This window comes from Hetaerina americana, unplaced genomic scaffold, assembly GCF_022747635.1.
Source record: "Hetaerina americana unplaced genomic scaffold, ioHetAmer1.1.p SCAF_33, whole genome shotgun sequence".
NCBI classification, from domain to species: Eukaryota; Metazoa; Arthropoda; class Insecta; order Odonata; family Calopterygidae; genus Hetaerina; species Hetaerina americana.
In genome coordinates this window covers 4,487,542-4,512,172 of record NW_027286908.1, presented here as the reverse complement: position 1 = coordinate 4,512,172, position 24,631 = coordinate 4,487,542, and the positions used below count along the sequence as shown (strand labels likewise).

Below are 24,631 nucleotides of genomic sequence, written 5' to 3'. Positions count from 1 at the left end.
ATATATATATATATATATATATATATATATATATATATATATATATACACATACGTGTCTCAGCATATATGCGCGTGTGTACGAGTGCATATGCATATTATACGCGCAATTTACTTTTTTCGATAAGAAAAAGTGCGTTAAATACTGTGCGTTAATAATGATGGAACGTGGCAATTAGCGTTTCTCATTGCCTCCATTCTCTTTCGCTTACTCTTACTTGTTCAAGGCCAAGAGGGATGACGATTCCGAGCGACCGTGCCCAAGGCGACAACAAAACCCCTGACCTCGCCGACGCGTAAACCCAATTGGGGAAGAGAGGGGGGGGGGTTGGTCTCGTTGCTAGCAAGCGTCATGAGCCGTTCATCACAGGGAGTGGGAGAGCCGTGACGACACCCGCCCACATACCTCCCCAATACACGAGAGGCGAGAGGATGGTGGGAGAAAGAAGACATTGCCAACTTCCCTTGAGAAATATCCTTGAATCGGTCCTAAGCACCGGCCGGCGTAGAGTGCCAAGAGCCCAGAGGATACTTTCTAATTTGCTGAAAATGCCTTAAATAGAGACTCGCTAATTGCTTATTTGATTAAGACCTACAAGTTTATTACTGTGAGTTAGGACTTGGGTCAGGATTATAATTATATTTATATATATATATATATATATATATATATATATATATATATATATATGCATATGCATATAAGAACATAAAGAGAAAGAAATATTTTAAGAAATAACGTGTGAGTGTTGTTTTTTTATGTTCTTACATTGTTTGTTGCTGTCCAAATTTTATATATAATATACATATATATACATATATATACATATATATACATATATATACATATATATACATATATATACATATATATACATATATATACATATATATACATATATATACATATATATATATATAGTATGTACGCGATGTAGTATGTTATACATATATTTGCGTTCGTATGTTTAATACCCTGCAAGCCATCGCTAGGGTATGTGGCAGGGGGTGAATACACGCCAGACTAATTTTGACCCGAAATACTTTGCCTCCTACCGCGGTCGGACAACATTATTCTGTTCTTTCACCGGTATTAGAAAAATGACGTCTAAAATCTATCTGTTCTACACTTAATATCTCTAATTTTATTGACATGATCTCCCCTACCGTAGAACGATGGGGATAATGATATATTTTCAACATCATTGCTAAAGACACATCCTTCCAATTCATATGCAATAGATTTAATCTGTACTTTAACCTTTCTTACATTGAGTGATTCCCAACATAGCTTTAGTGATAATTTTGGATTCCCTACTAAGTATATCATAACAACGATTGACAAATCTAGCTCATCTACGTTACACGCGATCGGATTCGGCAATCAATCCAACTTCGTGATGATCCCATATATGTACAAGTAGCATATTCTAAATGAGGCCTAAAAAGCGAAAGATAACATTACTCTTTGACTTATTCATCACATTTACCCATTACTCGTCCTTTATTTTTTTTCACACACGCATACAACTGCAATAGCCGAACTTTTAACCTGGGGCCTCAAAAGGATAACAGCCGAAGAGCAAGTCGGCCAAAGGGGATGACACTCCGCCCATAAACATACAAAGAAACTAAAGTGACTGTCCCAAAATTAAAAAGCTTTTCCTGGCGAACTGAAGCCCAACAAAACCTTATCCCAACTCAATTGCTCCGATCGTAAAAGAATTCTGGGACGAGGAACAATTGAAGTGTCAACGACGAACGAGCGCGTCTGGAACAATGGATAACTCAGGTAGGGATGAAATACTCTTCCAATGAGAGGGCAGTACAATGAAAACTGAAATAAAGAGACTAATTACTTTGAAATATCTTGATAATTTGGATTATTTTCACTTCACCTAATCCAGAATATAACAGCTTGTAAAAGATATATGGATATTAAACGATTCCATTAAGTCAACACAGGAGCCAGCTCAAGAGTATAAACAACATTGCGAAGAACCGAAAAATTCAAACATCTTTTAACATTATGTCAAGAGAAATTATAAGAATAAATGAAAATGCAATAAACCCGATTCCGGCATCCCTCGGCTTCGTCAATGGCAACACTGCTATCATATCTCATGGACCATTGAAATGTCGATTTTCGAGATTAAAAGAAGTAGGTCGAAATCGGATCCGATCCGAATCTGACCATACCTTTATTTTTAAGGTCATTATTGAGATTAGTTGCGGACACTGCATCGTTCTTTAATCTCAATGACGAAGGATCGAAGTCCTTGCAGCCTTAATGGTCATTTTTTTCAAAGAAAAGAAGTTACTGATGCCGATTCTTCGTTCTCATTACACGGCATGGGTGAAATTAGCATGACTCATCCGCCAAGCGATAAGTATTTTGCTCTATTCCGTGAAAAATTAATTGAAATAAATGTTATCAAGATAAAAAAAAATAAATTGTCAATAGTATTAAAAGATTTTAAAAAAATTGCCTTCTTGAGAAATCTAACAATTAATCTCGAGTTCAATAGCCGAATGCAAGATTACTAAGCAACTTGGTCTGTTCGGAAACATAATATTGCAGGAAATGGGTGAAGTTTTTACGTATTAAATATGTATTTTCCACATTGACAGAAGAAAACTTTTAAAGATTTTAAATTCATACATTTTAATTCGAATTAAACCCTACCATTACCGGTATAAAAATGAGAGGAAATTAATTTAATCCTTCTTAATTCCATACACAATTTCATGTGCTTGTGACATTTAATCAATTTACGAGGGTCATCCGGAAAGTAGTACCCGTTCGTGAAATAAAGACACAAAAGTAAATATTAACAAACATAAAAAATTTTAATTGAAAGAGGATACTTTAAACTACTTCTCAACATAATCTCCAAGCAAATTAAGGCATTTGTCATAACGTGTGACAAGTTTCTGTATTCCTGCTGCATAGTCCTTCGCCGCCAGCTCATTGAGATACGCGAGGGACCCATCTTGCACAAATTTTTGCATAATGCAGATGGTGTTTAACAATTTCATGAACAATTGTTCGAGAAACATTGGGAAAATGCTCACAGATGTCATCAATTGTGACGCGCCGATCGTTCCTCACGAATTCGTCAACTGAGCTCACCAGTTGGTCTGTAATGACAGACGGTCTCCCCGAACGCTCATCGTCGTGTGTGTTCCCCCTCCCCATGTTGAAGTTGCGACACCACCGCCGAACAGACGACTCGTCCATTACATTGTCTCCATACACCTCCTTTAATTGGCGATGAATATCACATGGGCGAACGTTTCTTGCATTGAGGAATTTAATCACTGCCCTCACTTCACAACTGGCGGCGTTCTCAATTTTTTTAAACATTGTAAACAATCACAGAAACAACACAGGCAATGCTAGCGTCACGCAACTTGGCTCAGAGAAGGCAGACAAGATCCTCTTTCAAATAAAATTTTTTATGTTTGTTAATATTTACTTTTGTCTTTTTATTTCACGAACGGGTACTACTTTCCGGATGACCCTCGTAAAATGAAATCGTTTCTTAAATAAACAAAGGACGAACCATTGAGGCCCAATTAAACTTTTGAATTGCCCAAAACGGAACAGAATATAAGTCCATTTGAATCCTGATAATATCCAGAGATAAGACATGGTTCTAAAAAAAAGAGAGATAAAAACTATTGTGTAATACCAATTAATGTAGATATTGATAAGAAATTCAATTTTTAACATAAGATTTCATGAATAAACGGCGCACATTCAACAGACTTAAATAATTAGCCAGCGTGTCATTCTTCAAAATTGCTATGAGGTCACTGAAAAAGCTTATTTCCGTTATGAAGAAATTATTATGTGATGATAACGAAAAAAACAGCAGTTGGCATCAAAAGACAAAGCTAAATACACCATCAATCAGGTTCCATTAATCAGCAAAATATGAAACATTGCATGTCCTACCTGACAGAATTTCTAGACCACTTCCACACAAGCTGGGAAGCTGAAATTTTTAGGAGCTGTCGATGTAGACCAGTTCGAATACACCGATCAAGTTTCCCCAGGTTAACTATACAGACGGTTATACCGCGTATACCGATATATACCGAGTATTCCCACGTAAGAAAGCGCGGGAAAAGATTTCTCCATGCATCTATACTTCAGTATATCAAGCAATCGAGTTACATACGCGAAACTCTAGCTTAAATTAATTTAACGGATGGAGCTACTCAAATATAACCCTAACTTCACTCATTTCTGTCGAATATCATCAAAAATATCATTTCAAACGCGACGATGTTTAAGCTGTTTCCAAATACCATCGAGCGTGGCAACTATGGCCACCAATCGTCAATAAGTATAATGGGACGCGCCATTAGAATTGCTAAAGAAGTTAATTTCCCGCGCATGCGTGTTAAAAATAATGCACTATACCACTAGTTCGAAAAAAAAGCCCTTACATTCCACTAGTGCCGTAAATAGTAGCCAATCTCTCCTATCGCCATCTCATATCGCGATGGGAATCTTGGCGAGGACGATACGCACAAACAGCCAAAGACACACTTCCTAGCGGTTATCACATGAGTTGTGGGAAATACCTGATGATGGAGGGGGGGGGAGAGGAGGAAAACGATGTATTAGTCACCATGACGATTAAACAAACGCACGCACCCTCCCTTGTGCAAGCCTAAGTACATGACGGAAGTCCCAACAATAAAAACAAAAGATGGCGGCAACAGCGGCGACGATAGCTACAACAGAAGCTGGAACAATTCTTCTCGTTATCTTTTACTTTTTAAGAATCGTTATCGTTATACGACCGCTCGCCGGTGATGGATGAAGACCATTAGGAGGACGTGGAATCTGACCGACTAACAAGACGCGCGCTTAAAAAACTTAATGAGAGACGGCAAAGTTCCCATAGAAAAAAAACTGGGTCGTCTGAGGAAACAAAAGACGAACCAATTGCGTTGATTATGCTTGTAAGTTCATCGTCTCAAATCCTAAGGCGAAAAACACTAAGTCACAAGGTAAATCCCCGAAAAAAAAATAGTCCATGGGTGACCCTCGTGGGCACATGCAACCGATTATATACCAAATATTTAATCCAGGTCAAAATGTAAAAGTTACGCTTTGGATATCTCGTGGCAATCATTATAAAATGTCATATTCTTTTGGAAAAAACAACTCATCAACGAAACTTGGCATCAAGGGTTTTTTTAGCGTTAATAACCATTCTCATTAGACCATAAGATAAGAGATCGATAAGAGATAATAAGATAGACGATAAGAGATCTATTAACGATAGCCACGGAGGAGGTTTTAATAAAATTTCATTATGACAGGAGTTCAAAAGATCACGGGAATCACGTTCGTTCCCGTGTCAAAATTTTTCCGTGACGAAATTGCCTGATTTGAATTCAAAACCGTCTCGGGTTCGCTTGGGAATCAAGCAAGTCCCAAGGAAGGAGAAATCTCAAGCGGTTTCGTGCTCCTTTACGTGAGGATCCAGGTATATACATGTATGAACAGATGTATATGTACATATGTGTATGTATGTATGTATATATTTTATATATGTTTTGTTAAGAGTCAATATTTATTTGATAGTTGTGTCCGATCAAAAGCTTACCTTAACCGGTAATTACCATATATATATATATATATATATATATATATATATAAATAAGCTTAATACTTTCATAGTCGAGGGGATTCGTGAGCTTCATTTCCTTCCTTCACACCCTCCCATGGTAGTATCAAGTGGTCGTTACAAATATACACGCGCGCACACACACATATGCATATAAACACAATTTTTACTGCTTTTTACGCACCTACATCGAGATAAAATCGATCTACAATCACTAAAAGTTACATTCGTACGTTTTTTATTTTAATGGAACATAATTATTAATAATATAGCAAAAATATTACTCACTGAACATGGCCATCTTGATGTCATTTTGAGAAATTTGATAAGCCGTTGCCGCGGAAGTGTTCGGTGAGAAATAATCACTCATTAATCTTTAAAGTCAGTTGATGAATTATATTTTAATTATAAATAAATATAATTATGAGTATTTTAAATCTAAATAACCGTGTTGAGTATATGATGACTAAATACATTTTTGGTTTAAACGTATAATTGAGAAGCGCAAAAACGAATTCACAAATCCATTTAAAATCACGAGGAAGGAGACAACGTTACGTAAATATTACAATTAATTGGTTATGGTGATGCCTTGAGAGTTTAGGGTTTACGTAATGTTTTAATATTGACAATTTTTTCACAATATAATGCACAATATGGGCTCATTAAACTGTAAACTGGAAAAAAAAACCCTTGTCGCCATAATAGAAACAAGAATTCAAGGCGATTTCCGTAATTAGCCAACTTCCCTCAATTTTTCCAAAAACGCAATTCTGATTTGATTATTTGGATACCCCTTATCTTTCTGAGAAACATGAGGTTAGAAAGGTACCAAAAAAAATGAAACTGGAACCCAAAACCTATTACCCCGAATGCGTGGATTTCCCATGTTGTGGCGAGGATGGCCCTCCCCTTCGTCAATCAAACAGACTTCGCGGTAAAAGACAATGGCCAATACTGAAAATGGGTCGTGGAACAGGTTCACCACAAAGGGGCTTCCCAGATATACTGACAAATAAAAATGTATACGGAAACACTGCTGAAATTCAGGTTAAATACACAGGTATCATAACTTTCCACCTTAATTCGCATCTCTATTTTTTTTAAATTGCTATCTCATTCAATAACCCAATAGAGTCAAGAAAATAAAATATATACACATTTTGTATTGTATGGATGTTGTGTGTCTATGTATGCATGTGTATGTATGTGTGTGTTTGAAAACATGTATATATGTATATATATATATATACACATACATATATATAGGTATATATTATATATATATATATACACATACATATATATATAGGTATATATTTATATATATATATATATATATATATATATATATACACATACATATATATAGGTATATATTTTATATATATATATATATATGTTGATTTAGAGTAGGACACTGGATTTTGTGTTTTGTTAGGAGTCAAAAAATATTTATTTTGTAGCTGTGTCCATCCAAAAACCTGCCTTAACCGGTATATTACCTAATTATATTACACATACATTATATATATATATATATATATATATATATATATATATATTATTTATATTTATACACACACACACACGACTCCTTGGCCCTAATTGGCCTATTAAACTAATGAGCCGCGACTGCCCCTGAGAGTGGACCTCTGCACCAAACTTAGGCGTTAAACCGTGATCCACACAATCGATTTTTAGAATTCCAATTATCCACCTCATCAGGATTCAGAATGAACTTAATTTTTTAAACTTCCGACAAAAGACAAAAAAAATATTCCGCTTTAAAAGCTACTGAATATTCTTAATATTCAAGGTTAAAATACGGGATCGGTAAAAGGTGCTGAATCAATGTATCGATTTTGAAGAACTTAGCATAACGTGGAAACGTGGATGCATAGCTATCAAAATATGAACTGGAATAATTCTTAAATGGCTCCTAACGTTAAGTTCACTAATCACACGCGGTGTCTTAGAGACACTCGCCAACACATACACACGATTCTCACTTAATGTTTGCCTTAAAGGTATCGTTACACATCCATTTGTTTTCTTTACAGCGACCGAAGACGCAAACGTTGCTTCCAGATAAGGTATTAGCGCACCGCTGACTTGAGTACGTGTACATACTATATAGTGGCAGGCCTCCCCGATATAATCACCGGAGGCTATGTTGACAAGTTCTATGTAATTATTGAATAATAGATAATATTTATATCCATGGACATGATTTCGATAGCAAAAATCATGGCTTCATCGACAATGACTTCCTGTTTTGATCATTGTTTCGGTTCCACCGACTCAGATAAACAAATGAAACGTCAAATTGTTACCCTATTGACTGTTTAAACAACGATCAAGTCAACGATCAATTAATTTGTATTAGCATTACGACTGATTTCAAAGTCAATTGATTATTTTGGACGTACGATTGTTGATCAGCTGATTGACGAAATTTCGATTAAAACGGGCCGTTTTGACAACCGTTTTGAACAGTGCTGATTCCCACGACGAAATATTGTATTTCCTAATCAGACTATATCATGTAGACTTTCGCATTCTGGTGGAAGGATTGCGTATTCGACGGAATGGAAGAAATCCTTTGTGAAAATTCACTAAAATTCACGAAATTTGGGATTACGAGATCTTCGAGTAAGGTCTGCACGAATCTCTGTCGCTGATATAACACGAAACGCTGGGCGTTTGGCTCAGAAATATGTGGTAAATATTCATTTTCGTAACCATTCTTAACCAAAAATACAATAGATCTAAGAAAAAATAAGGGTCCCTAATTCACATTTGAAAAAAATCTTTCAATTAAAAAAACGCTCCACTTGTACCGAAATCATGGTATTTCCAGAAGTTGGCGAGCGCTTTGAGGACCACAGGAGGATGCTAAACAGAATTGCCATTTTTTTTAAATAGTGTATTCAAATTTTTTCTACCAACCTCGCGCGAAAATAGTCAAAAATAGTCATTCGCTTGAAGAAAGCGACGATTTACGTGGTAGTTTAGTTTCGCCGGATACATGTGGATATTATTATTTTTAAGAGGAAGAAATTAATCTTCCAGGCATCTCTCGGTCCAACGTGTTAATTTTCTGTCGCTGGAGAATAACTTTATCTTAATTCCCCTCGTCCTGGACTCGAGGACATTTAACTCTGTCCACCTCAACGGCGTTAAATATAAAATAAATATTTAACCATAGGTCAATTGGGCATCGATAAGATCCCCACGGTACTGACCAACCGTAGGTCACCGGCAACCTCGAGGGGGAAGCGGGAGCCAAAGGGCTAGACGTCCCACGGCTCCCAGTTTCAACGCATGCGAGGTCGAGCGGAGACATGAATCGCCATTCCACGCAAATCAACGACCACCTGTCGTCCGAATGACGAGCCATTGCTGCCTTGGGGATTGGCAACTTAGCCCACCGAGCTATTTATCTTTCACATTTAAAAACCGCTCACCCTACTACCCCCCCCAACTTATCCCCCCCCCGATTGTCGGACGTAAAAGGGGTCTAATTTAGCAAGGGCATTTGGAGAGAAGAATTACGATAGCGAAGAAAATATGTGGGTCGTGGTAGTCCAGTGTGTAGAGCGTTGGACTGCTAACCGGAGAGGCCCGGGTTCGATTCCCGGGCAAGGCACTCTAGGCACCTGCAGCTCCACCCAAGCTAAAGTGATTTTTCGGGTACCAGGTCTTCCTGGGAAAGCATAACCGGCACAGGGAAAGGATCTGGCCCCACCGCACGCCGTCGGCCTTAGTACTGGGTGAACTCCGCCATCACCTACCACACCGACCTTGATTACTGTGTTTATATAGATATATATGTACATAGAAATATATGTATACACAAATATATATATGTGTAAGTGTTACTATTTTATTTGTGCTCGATTGTGCCGCCCAAATATAAATATATTATATATATATATATACATATATATATATATATATATATATATATATATATATATATACATATATATATATATATACTTTTTTCACTTTCGCCAACTTTTCTATTCAACAAAGGGATGGCATTGAAAACAAAATCATCTTCGGATGGATTTACAAGATGGCGCATAAGAAAAGATTCATCTGTCGGACGTGTTTTCGATGTCAACCCAATATGCATAATGGTATATCCATCCCTCTCTCATCCTACCCTTTCCCCGGCGGGTCGACCTAATTCCCCTCTCCGAAACCTTCCTCTTCGCTTCCTCGTCTTCAACCGGTAGGTATGCACTCCTCGAGATGGAGTGGGTTCAAGGCTCGCGGTTTCCCCTGGGCGATAACACCGCAAGGCAGCCCACGAAACTTGCGTCATCGCGCCGCCCGAAGACGGAAAGCCAAGAGAAGTTACCCGCCCCTAGGCGTGTCGAAACGTCCGAATTGAGAAACCTGGCAAGTCACCGTTTTATTTCAGTGCCCTAAGCGGCAACGAATGAAAGTATTATTTCTTACACTAATAATAACATAAGACAAGGACGCAAATAAAAAGTATATTTTTGAATGATATTGACAGGTAATAATGACATTATTAAAAAATATCTTTGCCTCCAAGTTGGCATGCAAAGTGTTCCATTGATTTCAGGCACTATAAGAGTCAATGGTGAATATAATCAACGTGTTTTTGTCTTTGTCCGCTAGTGCTAACTATATGTATATAAATATAAAAACAGATGTAGATTTTTAAATCATAGAAACACAAAGAAAGGACACTCGCATATGTAGTTTTGACGTTTCCACGGCACGCCATCTGATAACGACGGTCGTGCTTTCGAAACGTCAAAACTGCATATGCGAGTGTCCTTTCTTTGTGTTTCTCTGTTTTAAAAATCTACATATGTGTGTATATAAATATATATATACACACACATATATATATATACATATATATATATATACATATATATATATATATATATACATATATATATATATATATATATACATATATATATATATATATATATATACATACATATACACACATATATATACATATATATTCATATATATACAGATATATATACATATGTATATATATACACATATACACACACACACACACACACACACACACACACACACATATATATATATATATATATATATATATATATATATATATATATATATATATATATATATATATATATAATACTGTTATATTTTTTCACTTAGTGATTACTTAGCCGCGAGTATTAATTATACCGGGAGATATAAAAAAATCTCCTCATTACTGGTCCTTTTTCCACAATTAAAATCACGAAAATGGTAATTCACACGAATTTAATTAAAGTAACGGCACGAACGCTGCCCTGTGGCATATTCATTTGGGTATTTGACCTCCCAACTGCGTGCCAAAACACGTTGTACCTTTCAAAACGCTGCCTTAATCGAACTTGTGAAAAAATTCCATAATACCTTAATTTCCACGGATTCAACCCCGATTGAATACTCTTCACTATGTGGGCCCGTTTTGATCGAAATGATTCCCAATAATGGACCAAAAAGAGATTAACTCATCCGAAACCTTTACGATATTTGGGCGCGCGCTTCGAACGCACACGAAACAATATTTCCCCTTCCCCTCCCGCCGTCTCCGCTAAGTCAGACACATTTTTGCGCTTTCGGGGGCGTCCAAACGCGAACGGTTGCATAAGCAGGATACCCCAGGGCGACCCCAGAAGGATATACGCGTACTTCACATGCGATTAGGACAATATGGTGACTCCGTTAAGGACGTACGTAAATAGGCGTGTTCCACGTGAGTAGAAGAGTGACCGAGGTTGGGCCTTTCCTTCGATGGGGACCGGATGAATGCGAGAAGGCAAGGCCGGCCGCAAAGGGGAAGGAAAAGTTGGGAAGGCCGGTTAAACGGTCTGCGGGAAAGAGAGAGGTGGGAGAGAGGCGGGGGGACCGGACCACTGCCACCCCCCCCCCCATTTTGCCCTGAGGTCCCCCTCCGTCTTCAGAAAAACATTTCTACTCCCCTCCCGCGGAACCCCACGTCATCCAATCCCGCACGCACTTTTTCCCTGCGGTGATGAGCTGGCATTTCAACGAACTCACGCATTTAAAATCCCCCGCATCAACCTCACACCACCAATCCTTTTCGATCGCATCTCCTTGACTTAACATCACCCACTGGAAAGTTTACCCTACATTAATACACACGCATACAAGACCTTTAAAGCAGTTTCATTTCTGAGTGGGCGAGGTCAAATAGAAAATCCCTATTTTGATTTATTTCTCCTAACTTTTAAACTCGCTTTTACAAAAGCTCTGTCTCGTCGTCGTTATGTTACTCCATCGAGCATCCTTCACACTACTTTGTAAAAAAAACTCTTCCGTTCGCATTTTACATCTACATAATACCCCTCAAGAAGCCACAAATGAATGCCATTTTATGCCCACAGAGACGCATAAATTCATGCAAAGCCCATTTTAACTTACATGCATGCAAATACATGCATTACCACAAACATACACATGTACATACGAATATATCTTATGTATACGCAGCGTGTAATCTCGTCTTCGCTTGTAATTCCAATGTATTTACTAGTGTTTCCATAGCTACTTTGATCTCTAACCATCATGATTCCTGATTGTTGATCAGGACTGTTGATCAGGACTGTTGATCAGGACTGCTGATCAGGATAGTTGAGCAGGACTGATATTTGAATCTATCTGTCCTGGGGATTATCTTCCTCATCATTGCGGTCTGACCTATCTAAATAGAAGGGAGTCATGGTAATTCCCTTGGTATCATTCTTACATTCGATTATTCTGAACCTTGCCAAAAACTAGAGTACACTCGAGTGATCCCTACCTCTGAAAAGCATTCACGCTTATTTTCTCTGTATTCAATGGTCACTCTCGGCTCTCACATTTCCTCAAAAATGACAGAACTAGCGTAGCTCATCTCGTACTTTCCGTAAAAAAAGATACTGGTTGTTAGTCAGTCAGGTTGGAATGGTAGTCACGAAAATTCACTGTTTATTGGTTTCATTTCATAATTTCCAAAAGAACATCCAACCAGTGTAAAGGGCGACGTAGACGAGCTTAAAAGTTGCCCAGAGAAAAATTTTCTGAATACTTAGTACATGCCATTGAGGCTAGGGTCGATATTACTCAGAAATGAACAAGGATACAAGATAGGGAAATCAAGGATTTAGGCACCAGGAAGTCCCTGCTGCATGTAATATTCGATACAACCTTTCAAAGCATATCTTTAATGCGTAGAATACCTGACTAAGATAGAAATTATTTCATATATCAGTTGGATGACATAAATATTTGAACTATCGGGTGGGGGACCACATATGGATTGAATTTTATTATATATTGTGTGTATGTATGTATATGTATACATGTATATGTATGTATATATATATATATATATATATATATATATATATATACACACACATATATATCTTCGAAACAGAACGCTCTTCGGTGATGACACAAATGTATAAAAACAAATATATTCAAACACAGAAGCACAAAGAAAGGTCGAAATTCCGTGGTAACATCAAAACTACATGTGAGTGTCCTTTCTTTGTGTGTCTGCGTTTGAAATTTTTCATCAATTATATATATATATATATACACATATATATAAATATTATATATAATAATATATGTATATATAATCTATATATTATATAATATGTATATATATATGTATATATATATAAAATATCATAATATCTATGTATGTGTCTGTGTATATATTTATGTATACACACGCACACGGTCTCTTTCTCTTATATAACATTGAATTATCTGAAAATTGGGTAAAAACTACCAACAGCCATACCATATTAAACTAAACGGACCATAAACCGAAGAAAAGTGATATTAACCTGCAAAGGGCACAGAGTTTAGAAAGTCATTCCCCCTCCCCCCGTTTATGTGAACCTAGCGGAGCAGCTATCGTTGAAGTCTCCAAGATGGTAAACCTAAGCATGCGCACAGCACGTTCGGGTACGGTGACACCGCCTGTGCATTTCTCTGGATTCAACTGGAGATGCAGAGAAAGTAGACCCGAGTCTTGATTTTCTCCCTTTTACTGAAAAAGAAAATATCCTCGATAGAACTCGGAGAACCGCCGCCATTTCATTCAAAAAAATAAAGTCTCAATGCCACACACCACATCTCATCTATTCGAACGAAAGGCGACCTTCAAACCTCGACGACGTTTCAAGACAAGGGAGTCAGTCTTCACAGTGGAACGAGATCAGCGGTTGTGCACACGCGGGTGACCCACGGGTAACCTCCAACTAGTCTTTCGCATTCACTCGAGCCATATCCCCACCGCCAACACTCAAAATCCTCTTTCCCTAAATTCGAAGGGCAAACTAACGACGGGCAACGAGGTGAGAATTCCACCCTACGGCAACCTCGCACACGCCTTTCCCTTTCAGAGCAGGCGGAGAACCACATTCCACCAGTTAGTTTACTCCCATTCACTTATTTCTACTACACCATTTCATTCCCTTCGCTTGCCACCAATATATCCATTCATTTCCATGCATACCATGATCTCCTGCTACTCCTGATATTAGTGGAATACGCGAGTTAGCCTTAAAGAAGTTAGGCTACATTACATTTATTGCATGAAATGTAATGAAAAGGTAATGGGGAGAGGTGAGTTACTTCGCTTTCTCTAGGCCACCGCATTTGGAACACGCGCCAAGTTTCTTGGATCGACTTGGGAAAGAAAAAACAAATTGATTCGAATGAGTAGTTATAGTTTAGATAATATCCCTCAGAAATTATATCATTTGCGAGGAAAATATATTTTAGCGTGAAGAGTATGCTGAAGAAATTAGGCTAGAGGCAACTTGAATCTCTTAAGAGAGCATGGGCGACTTGAAAAAACTTGAAAGCTGTCATTAACGGTACGGGGCACCTCTGAGTTTACTCGCGATGGAAAGGAAATTATTATGGCACCAAATTATATATCGGTAGATTCGACCACTTTGAATGAAATAAGAGAGAGAGATAGACACCGTTGCAGACACAGATCTAAGCATTCTTTCTTTTCTTTGCACAACAAAACCAAACCCAAGACCGCTAAAAAAATTTCAATTACCTTCATTGCCAGAATTTGATGTTTGAGTCAAGTACAGTAATTAATTCATGATGTACATGATTTCCATGTATGTGCACGAGTGTTTCTCTACACAAACTAAGAGGTTAGACTGAAAGGTTCTCGTAATCACCACTAGATGTAGCATGTAAATCAAGTGTGTGTATGAGCTGATATTTTTGCATATATGACTGGTGTCCTAACACCCCCCTGCCACACGCCCAAGTGACGGAGTATTTTGTCAATATAATAGCTTTCGTCTTGAGATTTTCTTCGATCACACTAACCAACGACTTTCTAGTTCCACCTCTTCCTCTTCTCCACTCTCCAAACAACCATACAACCTTGTGTTTGATTGCTTCGGTATGGAAATACGACCCATATCCATTCTCTCCCAACACGGCCAAACCAGCGAAGCACACTTGTCTTAATTGTCTTTTAGCAATTCTAAGTCCTCCATGTCCCATGTCATACCTTCCATATTTCTTCCAGGTTTACCATAATTACTCCTACAGCAAACAACCGCTTTGGGTGGAAATTCATGCTCGTCCTGGCATCCCTAAGTTTCGCTTCATTTGGGCAATTTGGGGATGGTTACATTTACATAGACTTGGCATATTTTATGTCCCAAAACACAAAAGTTCAATTAAATACCATTTCCACCCATTAAAAGTCCGTTAAAATTCTCCAGTCAATAGTGATAGGATTTGTCGCGGTGGGTCGGATAATAAACTTTCATCCTACTGACCGGGTGACCATCGGTTCAAATCTGTATCGTACTTATTCACATCCAAATCTAAAAGGTGTGCCGGGTCATTTTATGACCGCCGGAAAAATTAAAAAATAAACCCCAGGTGACTTAAGTAAGGAAACTCTCATCCCATATTATAGAATTCATGAAGTAAGATCTGATGCTTTCCCGGCGTATTTCCTTGAAGTTTTCTTTGGTCTTCCACCGGGTCAGGGGTTTCATGTTGGCCGACATTTCGATGCCCGACTCGTGCATCATCCCTAAGGACGATGCACGAGTAGGGCATCGAAACGTCGCCCAACATGGAACCCCTGACCCGGTGGAAGACCAAAGAAAACTTCATCAATTATAGAATACATATTTCGGCACCCATAAATACACCGGCCATACGGACAACTACCACAAAATGGGAAAAAGAGAGATGGACTACCGAACACGTATTGTATACTAGCAGTCGTGTTTGTCGTGCATTATTCGTGACAACAACTCAAAGGGGAAACGATAAGACATTCAAGGTTTGGGTAAAAAATATCGATAACAATCTTTTCCTGACGTGTGCTTAAAGTTCTGAATTTAGACCGTCGGTCAACTGTGCGCATGATCGCAGATCGTATTGGCATTGATAAGATGACCGTGCACACCTTCATCACTAAAACTTCGGCGACGCGAAAGATCTGCGCTGAACTCGTCTTCCCGAAGGTCTTTGATTGACGACCAAGAGCAAAGTCGAGTGTCTGCTAGCGAAGACCTACCGCAACGGCATCGCAACAATTCCCCACCCCACTTACAGTCCCGACTTGGCACCAGCACACTCCCCTTCCTCTTCCCTAAAGTGAAATTCTCCCATTAACGACACCGTCATGGGACCCTAAGTTCCGTCGAAGAAGTTTTGTACCCGTACCCTTAAGGATCTTCCGGAATCCGCCTACCAGGGAGCCTTCGAGTCGTGAAAAACCCGCTGGCATTAGTGTGACGACACTCAACGGATATACTTTAAAGAATTTTCAGACATGGTAGCAATATCTGAAATAAATTATTTTTTTTTCACTTTTCCCGATAATTTTTTTGCAAACAATGTAAACGAATAAATGGGTAGCATTGGGGAAAATAGTTGGGAACGTACGAGGTATACTATATTTCCCCTCATCTCCTCACTTCATGTCCGGCGGGTAATGATCCCGATCAAAATAAAACGAGAGACCGATTTTAAATGTTTTTCTCTTGCCATCGTTGTCAGTTCAATGCTTGGTGAATAATTCCATTAAACGGGTCTTCAATTTTCCTGAATGGTCGCCCCAATTCCGCTCACCCTTTCAATTGATCGGGAACACATGGTAACCAGATCAATAGCACGCATTGAGAGAAGGTGGAAGGGTGTTGATTTTGACTGTGGTACTGCTCTCTTTTACGGGTGGTGACCTAACACCCCCATCCATGTGCCCATGCGGCGGCTTGCGGGGTATTATGTAGATGTAGACTAAGGTAGGCGTGTCCAGGGCTGTCACCCGGGATCGAATCCGAGCCCTCCAGTCAGCAGCACGGGCGCTGTATCTACTGGAATACCATTCCCCCGTGATCGAAAGCGTACGCCCGACAAAATCTCCCGCACGCTTCACACGTGTGCAGTCGTACCTCTCCGCTAAACACCGTGCCTTCTTCCTCCCCTCTGGTGCGTGATCTGCCAGCGCACCAGTGCCCAGCTTTCCGCTCCATAAACACCGTCGGTCGCTTCTCAAAGGCGAAGAGAGGTCACACTCAACCGTAAGAGTACGAAATCGACACGTAAACGCATCCCAGACACGCAAACATAATAAAACGTTCGTGCCTGAGTTGGGATTCGAACTCGCGACCTCTCGGGTTTAACTGGCGAGTGCGTGATAAGTCGGAGGACTAAAAGGACCTACAACGCTTTAAATAGCCCCCGTTCCGAACCATCACTCCCTACTCCATCGTATGCGATGCATATCCGCATTCTCTGAGAGTTCGCGAAGAGCGGGCGATGGTAATTCAACTGTTTACTTATGGAGATCCGATTACGTCGTCAAAAGTTGAGGGTGAATTGAAATATTTATGACAGCACTTCCTTCAGTGACGATTCTCGAGGTCAAAACTTCAGTAGTAGTTTTACCAACCGACAGTTGAGGCCATTTGCGCCATTAGGGAGGGACAGAACAGGATGAAGGGTGGAGAAAAACCCGGCGTTGGCATCAGCCTACTCTATACGAAAGGCGCCAAGGGGTCCGCAGTTTAACGTCCCATCCGACGGACGGCGTACTCACTCAACGTGCTCACTACAAAACACCTCAAGTAGGGATCGGGATACGCCGGTACAATATCTTTTACCTTCCGGAATTCGAACCCTGGGTGAGAAGCCAGCGCGTTAGACACGGGACCATCCCAATTCCCCTCAAAACTGTCGAACGCCTCAAATTCCCAGGGGTAAATGAATAGGTCGTGGAAATTTGACAGCATATTAAAAAAATCGTGACATCACACTCAACAACATATTGTTGGAATGCACCCACTATACACGTAGTAGAGCGGAACAATCGAAAGCAAAGCTACTTCAAATTGACACCGGAAACGCGTGTTTCTGCATTCACATTCGAACCTCCTGAATCGCATTAAAAAATGTGGTCCCGGCGTGGTAATTTCAACGACTGCAGGCTAAACGTGTGTGAGAATTCGTATTGAGCATAAGGTAGCATGTCTGGATTCTCAACGCTATTGCGAGACGGTGAGATTACAACATGGGCACTCGCGGCTGGATCTAAAAACATGCGGAAGAAGAGCCTTCAAGAGGTCCGAAATGCGGCCATCAAATCAAGTGTGGTATGTCCATAAAGAGATGGAAGAGAAGGGAGGCGGATGATCAGCTCTCGGAAGCGATTTTTCACGGCAAACATAAATAAAACATGAACTTTTTCACGGACGACAGGACTCAACCGCCACTTAAACAGCTTCGGAAAAAGTAACTGGACCATCTTCTTCTAAATGGGGGGATTTTTATTTCTTTTTTCAACAGGCAACCTGTGTGGGTCGACGTGGGCGGGGAAAGCGAAGACTATGTATGAGGAGGTCCATAAACGCTTCCATCATCGTATTTCTCAAATACGAGACCTTTGAAACACTGGCTGCGTAAGATAATTGCATCTTTTGCCAACATTGCTCCCCTAACGCTTCACTCAATGTACGGTAAATAATAAAAGAGAAGAAATTAACTTCCTGGTGATGAGACCAACTATTGTCAAGTGGAATAAATTCTCTCAAATTCGTATAAAATGTACCTAACATTCAGTGAAGGACTAAGGAAACGACCAACTACGTAAACACACTTCTGATTTCATCCTTTTCGACGTGGAAGTTAAGTTTTTACAATGAGCCACTTTCGAATAAAAAATAATTAACCAAGTCCATCTGAAGGCAGACGCAAATTCGCAGATGAGAGCTAAATATTTCAGATTTTTTTAATACCATCATTTTCCTTTTTATTTTGTTTAACACTAGCTGGTACCCTAAAGTATTTGCTCTCTTTGTTTGTGTGTGTATATATATATCCGTATATATATATTATTTATACTTATATATACTTATTAGCTATTGAGTCTCGGATTACACATACATGTGTGTGTGTGTATATATATATATATACATATATATACATATTTATATACATACATATATACACATAAATACATATACATATATATATTTATATATATAAATACATATATATATATATACATACATATATACATATATATATACATAAATACATATACATATGTATACATACACATATATATATATATACATATTTATACATATATATATACATACATATATAAATATACATACATGTATATATATATATCTGTGTGTGTATATACATATACATACCCACACGCATACATAACGGTAGAGGGGCCAGTTCCTTTCCCTGTGCTGGTCGTGGTTTCATAGGAAGACGGTGAGGGAGGCCAGATGGACTGCCCGAACCCTGGCCTTCCGGTCAGTAGTCCAACGCTCTACCCCTGGACTACCGCGACCCTTATGCATGCATATATGTATATATATATATATATATATATATATATATATATATACACACACACACACACATGTATGTGTAATCCGAGACTCAATAGCTAATAAACCATCAATAAGAAAGTCCACTGGGTAACGCGTGAGAATTTATTTTTTACGTGTAACCAGTAAAATACTCGGCAAATTCAAATTTGAGTAATTCAATTCCTCAAACATTGATTTCATTTATATGATGGTTGTGGTGGTACTATACACCACGATGACAGCCGCAAATACACAAATTCATTCTTTAAAAAAAGCATAGCGTATTTTATTGTTTCCTTTTAGGCTGATTCTAATCAGAGCATTTTTAAATAAGCATTAAACGGGTGGCTAAATGCCAGAATCGAAATTAACCGCAAAATTTAATGTTTAAAAAAATCGTCCATAGGCTCAAGTCAAGGTGAATATAAAAATGGCCCCGCGATTGGGATCAAAATGTTACCAATACATCGATTCAGCTCCATTTCGTCCGACTGAGCGAGAGGCAAATCAATTCCTTTTTATCACTATTTTTATTCCCCCGAACCGTTACACAACGGAGTGGGTGCTAAGGGCGACAGACCAAAATATCACCCAATTCCGACGGTGAGAAGAACTTAACGACGTGAGGTGAGAAATATTTGCTAGACGGAACAGCTGACGGTGGACGCTAGGAAATCCGAACGCCCAAATCCGATCTCCATCGTCGACAAGCGTGGTCGCAGTTCACGAAACGTACATTCGTCCGTGGGCCAATATAGAATTAAATCCAATGTTTAGTATGTAAAAATATTAATTATATATATATATATATATATATATATATATATATATATATATATATATATATATATATATATTATATATATGTATATATTATATATATGTGTGAGTGTGTCGGTTGCGGTAGCCCAGGGGGTTGAGCGTTGGACTGCTGACCGGAGGGTCCTGGGTTCTATTCCCGGGCAAGGCACTCTGGGCACCTGCAGCTCCACCCAAGCTAAAGTGATATTTCGGGTACCAGATCTTCCTGGGAAACCATAACCGGCACAGTGAAAGGAACTGGCCCCCCTACCCTGATGTGTGAAGTTTCACACGCCGTTATAATTATTTTCAACATCATTGTTATTCATGTACTACCCCGTAAAACGCCTCAAGAACGTATGGCAAGGGGTGTTAGGTCCTCACCCATGCCACCACTAATTCCACATATGTCCGCATGGCACCCCCCGATCCACCGAAAGGGTCAGTCTAAGGGTGCGGGTGACGAAACACACCGTAAATGCAACATTCATGAAAGTTAATCAACTGATTCATATATAATTATAACTATTATACATTTTACGAATACGCGAACTTAACACTTACACGCTTAATTTCAGAAGACGTCAAAAAAGTTCAACTTATTGAAACACTATTCAGACGAAAACGACTTTACCCTAAGTTTATACGTAATAACTGATCGTGTTAATTATTATTTCGCCGTTTAACCTTAAAGGAATGCAGCAGAAGTGAAAAATATTTTTTTGAGCCGGAAAACACTTGCAAATCCACGAAATACCCCCACAAGAAAGGGCGTATGGCGGGTGGTGTTAGGTCACCGGGCGGCCACTTCGGGGATTATTGTGCCAACATGAACGGCGGGTTGACGAAAGATTTAATGCAACGAAAAAATTGATTAGGTTGATGATTCTCTTCGCGTGACTTCTTATATTAATGATTTTTTTAAATTCACAATTTTTAAAAAAGCTTAATACTCGTGAGAATCAGCATTAAACACTTAGAAGAAACAATTTATGCTCGATTTTTACTGAAAACGAAAATGTGAGTAGTAAATTAGAAAAAAATACAATTAATCAAGGCAGAAAAAATAATAATTGCTTATAATATGAGGGGAAGGGAAAGATTTTTGGGCCAAATTCGAATGGAGTAGAAAAATCTGCTGCAGGAGATACATTTGGGTGACGATTGGAAAGCTGAAGACTGCGGTGGACAAGAGGAGAGAATGTTGGGTAAAAACGAAGCAGCACGGGGAAGGAAGAATATAAATGTTGGATATAGATAAGTGGACGCAAGGAGTAATGAATAATATTAAAATTCGAATGAATAGAGTTAAATTCTGCTCTGGATAATTACAATAGACGATTAACAATCACGGCAAAAAACAATCGCCGAATCATATCACAGTTTCCTCCCTACGTACATACCAACCACTCTATTAAATTATTATTATTATTGGGTGTTCTACTTTTGATTCCATCGCTAAAACTAATTAATAGTATTCATTATCAGTCGTATTTCAATTGCTATAACCAGGACCCCGTCACCTAGAACGCCTCTCCCCCCAAAACCCTGCACAAGTCCAGTCTACACCCCTGTTAGCACCTACCCTTCCTGTAATTCCCTCCCGAACACCTACTACATCATAAATACCGAAATAGACAGTACAGGCTCGATTAAATACTTATTACCCTCACCACGACCTCTCCTGGGGTGAAACATACGGGGAATATGTGGACGAGCTAACAAAAATTAGGGTTTATTAGAAGAGTACTAGGTATATGTGATGAAAATGCTAAAAAGAGAAATGTTATCTTTCATTGGTTAGGCCTCGTTTAGAATAATATGCTGCTAGTATAAATGGAATTTTCACGAAGTTAGATTGATTGCCGAATTGGAACGCGTGAAGCGTTGTGGAAGTAGATTTGTAAAGCGTTGCTATGATAAACTTAGTAGCGTATCCAAAACATTAGATGAGCTAGGTGGGGAATCACACAATGGAGCGAAGGCTAAATAGCAGATATCATCTCTGGCATAAATTGGAAGTGCGTCTCTTAGGTAGTGGTATTGAAAATGCATTATTACTCCCATCATATTACGGGAGGAGAGATTATGTATATTAAATTACAGACTTCAAGTGTAGAGGAGATAGATTTAACATGTCATTTTTTCCACGAAGAATAAGGGATCAGAAAATATAAGGTCAGTCCGTCCGCGGTTGGGGGGGTATTTCTATTTTTTCGTTCTATGTAGCATAGTATGTCGTCATTATCTAACCTAGCTTTAGTTCCCAAATCCCTCTTATTACCAACATCACCTCTCTTACGCGCAGGGAAGTGCATCTCATTTAGATCCTTAGTTCACACACCTGTAGTTATCATCATCTATTTATTTTAAATTTTTTTACACATTTATCGCAACTAGGAATGATGAGAAACCTATTTTTTTTATGTTGAATGTCTGGTGTGGAATCACTCCCTGCCATACACCCTAGTCGATGGTTTCTTCCTGGGTATAATTCAGAAAGTACCCGCCAAAAATTTATAATGAAAACTACCTCACACCAAGACGGGAGGGAAGAATACAAAGGCGGCGCGAGTCGCTTCAGGACGAAGGCGATCGCTAACCCCCGCCGGGTCGAGAGAGCGATCGAGGCAAATCGTATGGAGAGATTCTTTCAACACGGGCACAACAGGTCAAGGGATGATGGCGCCACCATGCAGACACACTCACCTCTTCCGTCCGTCAACCTCACTGGTCCAATGACTCCTTCCTTCCGACGAGAGGGGCCGGGACCACTTCTGACACGGGTTCAACGAAGAAGTCAACTAACTCGCCAATCACCGAGAGAGGAGAACACTTGGGTCACAAGGATTTTTTTCAAACACACACGAGGTCACTCGAGGAACTCTCGGGCACAGTCGCGGTGAGAACCAGGCGTTCTTATTCAAGGAAGTAAGATTTGGCTGAGGGAGACAGTATTAAAGACGGTGTCAATATTCCCCAAAACGCCCTCTTCAATTGTTCGAACACAATAACAGCTAGCATTAACAATCCCCGAGTATTACTAACAAGACACGATTACACTGGAACAAGAATTCCTAGACGAAGCGGTCTGGTCAAAACACTCGCAACCTCTCTCTATCACTCTCGTCTCATTAACAAACGGAGCACAAATGTAAATATTTTATTATACGATTCACAAACGATGAGTACGTGTTTTTCTTAGACGTAGTCGAGACTAATGCACAAGATCGCACATCGAAATCGGTCCAACACTTCGAAAATCCCGGTGGCAAGCAAAGCGAAGAAAACTGTGATCCTCCCTCTCTTCAGCTTATGAGGAGCGATTCCTTCCTTCTTGATAACAAACGTCTTACTTCGCCGTTAAAGGAGGAGAGTGGCGCGGGGTCCGTACGCGAACGTGGCGTCCCTCGGAAGGTAGCGGAGCAGGAGTGCGAGAACGACCAAGCGCCCGGCTGTCTTCCACTGTTATGTTCGGCTGGAGACTGGTTCTCGGCGCGAGTCGAGGTGTCGGGAAATAAGGACTACCCTCCCCTTCGAAAACCCTCCCTCCCGGCCCCTTTCCACTGCGTCGCCCCTCCCCTCCTCCGAGTGGGGAGGGGCGGTGGAGTATAAGACCTGTATCGCAGGAGTGAATGGGCTCTGGGGAAGGGGGCGGTAGAAAGAGGGAGGCCAGGGGTGGAGGGGAAATGCACGAATGCATAACTCAGATACCCCCACTTTTCATCATTTCAATTGTCGTTATTTCACGGTAAAAATGGATGTGAAAAATTACAAATGGCGTAGACTCCCTTATTATGGATTGATTTCACAAGCCAAACACTTTCCTAGGAAACAATTCCGGATAGCATTTTACAATGTGAACAACCGAAAATCATTCATGAACACTAAGAAATACAAAGTAGGAAAAACAAAATCAAAGTGGCATTTATAAGTTAACTTGTAAGGACTGTAGTGCTATCTACATACGCCAAATGGGGAGATCATTAAAAAAACGAGCGGAGGAACATAAACGCTGTTTTAGGAATTGTGAACTCACGAAACGTCACATCGCCAAGCATCTGTGGGAAGAAAATCATGGGAGCGATTTCAACCCGGAACTGATACACCAAATGGACAACGGAAAGATGATGGACAAGTAAGAAGAGCTGGAAATCAGAAATATTTGGGAAAAGGGTCATTTGATCAACGAATTATTGTTTGAACACATCTCCCCAAACCTGCAAGCAGCCCTTTACAT

General features: G+C 39.5%; 1 protein-coding gene across 1 annotated transcript in view; it reads right to left on the bottom strand.

Moving 5' to 3' along the window:
• LOC139691360 (putative ferric-chelate reductase 1 homolog) overlaps window positions 1-23,849 on the bottom strand; it is a 148,378-nt gene extending 124,529 nt beyond the window's left edge. The window contains exon 1 of the mRNA XM_071589145.1: window positions 23,101-23,849. The gene's annotated coding sequence lies outside the window, so the exon portion shown is untranslated. The remainder of the gene's footprint in view (window positions 1-23,100) is intronic.
• Between the last annotated feature and the right edge of the window lie 782 nt (window positions 23,850-24,631).